The sequence below is a fragment of the Octodon degus genome, unplaced genomic scaffold, assembly GCF_000260255.1.
Source record: "Octodon degus isolate 3935 unplaced genomic scaffold, OctDeg1.0 scaffold00197, whole genome shotgun sequence".
NCBI lineage: Eukaryota > Metazoa > Chordata > Mammalia > Rodentia > Octodontidae > Octodon > Octodon degus.
Genome location: NW_004524773.1, coordinates 1,345,648 through 1,348,378, shown reverse-complemented (window position 1 = coordinate 1,348,378; position 2,731 = coordinate 1,345,648).

The following is a 2,731-nucleotide window of genomic DNA, read 5'->3' as shown; positions in this document are numbered from 1 at the left end:
GAGAGAGAGAGAGAGAGAGAGAGAGAGAGAGAGAGAGTCTGCTCTTGTGGGCCAGGAGGATGGGTAGCAGTGCAGGTGGGAAGAAGTCCTAAGACGTCCTCAGGGCCCACTTTTCTCCTGTAATGCTGGGTGCATTATTTATCATCAACAGAGCCTCAGTTTCTCCTTCTCCACATGAGAGTACTGAGGAAGCCCCCACCTGCAGGGTTCCTGAGTGGTCTCTGTATGTCACTGCACAGAATGTGTGCTTCACAAATGTTGCCCCGTGTAGTCTCATCCTGCAGGCTCTGGGACCAGGGCACCCCTGTGTCCTTCCTGGGGTGCAGGAATGGGCTGCAGGAGGAAGCTGAGGAGAGGTGCCTGCCTCCTGCATGCTCGCAGGATCCTGGGAGACTGAGGTCAGAGAAACTGGAGCAACTATGTCTCCGCGCGGAGAGGCCTGCGGTGTCTTTCATTCCTAAAAGCCTCTTTGTAGGGTGGGGAAACTGAGGTCCAGGGAGAGTTTAAGCTTGCTCAGGAGCCCACAGTGATTTGGGAGTGGAGCCAGGGCTAGAATCCTTCCCTGTTTCTTGTCTCCCAGGGCTGTGTTGCCCGCAGCACTGGCTGCCACCTTGGTGATTCTGGCCTCTGACCGAGTCCCTACCCCCACTCCCAGCCGAGACATCTTTCTCGGACTCCCTCCTGTCTCTGGGAAAGAGTCCAAACCCTCTTGGTAGCTCGGGCCAGAAACCTTGCCGTTGCCCTTGACACCACTCCTGCTGCCACTGCGAGGCCAGCCCATCAGGGAAGCCTTTCAGCCAGGTCTTTACCTCCTTGTCCTCCAGCAGGGGGCTGTCACCTTCTGTCTCTGCTTCCTCCACTCCCCACTTCTGGGTTCACCTAGACTTTCCAGGCTACCAGTGTTGTCTCCTCAAAGGGAAGTCAGATAGGGCTCGGTGCTGTGACCAAATAAATAAAAACTGAATCTGGTGAGAACACTGAGAAACCCTCAAGAGGACTCTTAACTTCTTTTTCTTTTCTTTTTTTTTTTTTTTTGGCAGAACCGGGGATTGAGCTCAGGTCCTTGCGCTTGCCAGGGAAGCGCTTATTCCACTGAGCCATCTCCCCGGCCCCCCAAAACAGAACCGGGGATTGAACTCAGGCCCTTGCACTTGGCAGGGAAGTGCTTATTCCACTGAGCCATCTCCCCAGCCCCTTAACTTCTTTTTCTTCTTAAACTTTACTTCGCTTTCTTTTTTCCTAGCACTGGAGTCCAAATATAGGACCTCATGCATGCTAGGCAAGTGCTCTACTACTAAACTCCGGTCCACAGCATTTTTCCTTTTTTTTTTCTGTAGTGGGGATTGAACCCAAGATCTTCACATTGAGCTGCATCCCCAGCCTCTCTGCTCCCAACTTTTTGTCTTAAATTGAGATAGAATCTCACTAAATGGCCCAGGCTGAGTTCAAACTTGGAATCTTCCTGCCTCAGCCTGCCTGGTAGCTGGGATTATAGGGGTATACCAACTCACCTAGCTCATTTTTCTTTTTCGTTGATATAACATTGTACATATTTATAAAATTGTATACCCAGTTGTTAAAGCTTTAAGTATCAACTTTGTGATATTTTACTCCCTGCCAGAGTGGAAAGGGGATCGTAGTGGTACCTTGTTCCTAGGATTAGGAGGGTGCATCATTCATCCTGCATCTGCTCCAGCAGGCCTGGCAGCCAGGGCCTCTGTAGTGCTAACTTGTTTATTCCTCGAGGGACACAGTGTGGCTCCTGCTATTGTTATGCCCTGTTTTTGTTTTTTTTTTTTTGTTTTTTTGAGAACCGGGGATTGAACTCAGGCCCTTGCACTTGCCAGGCAAGCACTTATTCTATTGAGCTATCTCCCCAGCCCTAAAATTGTCTTTATTTTTTATTTTATTTTTTGCAGAACTGGGGATTGAACTCAGGCCTGTGCACTTGCCAGGCAAGCACTTTTTCTACTGAGCCATCTCCCTGGCCCTCATTTTGCCCTGTTTTACAGATGAGGAGACCAACTTGTGAAGGGGTCCACTATAAGAAGCAGAGCTGAGCTGGGCTTGGTGGCCCATGCCTGTAATCCTCAGGAGGCTGAGGCAGGAGGATCACTGCAGGTTCAAGGTCAGCCTGGGCTACATAGTGAGTTGAAGGCCAGCCTAAACTATATAATGAAGCTATGTCTCAAAAAACAAACAAAAAAAAATGCAAAATACAAATGTTCAACAACAACAAAAACAAGCTAAAAACCAAAAAGAAAATGTAGCTGGAGCTGGGCATGATGGCACACACATGTAATTCCAGCACCCTGGAAGACTGAGGCAGGAGGATTTCAAATTTGGGCCCAGCCTGGATGACTTCATGACTTAGTGAGAACTTGACTTAAAAAAAGGGGATGTGGGGCTGGTGAGATGGCTCAGTGGTCTAAAGCACCTACTTAGAACAAGCTAAGCCAAGCAAACCACAGGGACCTCGGTTCAATCCCCCAGCACCACATGCCAGCCCACCCACCCCCTGGTGGGCTGAGCTGGCCACACACAAAATAAATAAATATTTAAAAAAAAAAAGGGGAGGATGGGGAGGGAGTGGGAATGCAGCTCAGTGTGAAGATTCTGAGTTCAATCCCCCGTACTGGGCTGGGGAGATGGCTCAGTAGAATAAGGGCTTGCCTGGCAAGCACAAGGGCCTGAGTTCAATCCTCGGTTCTGTAAAAATTAAAAAAAAAAA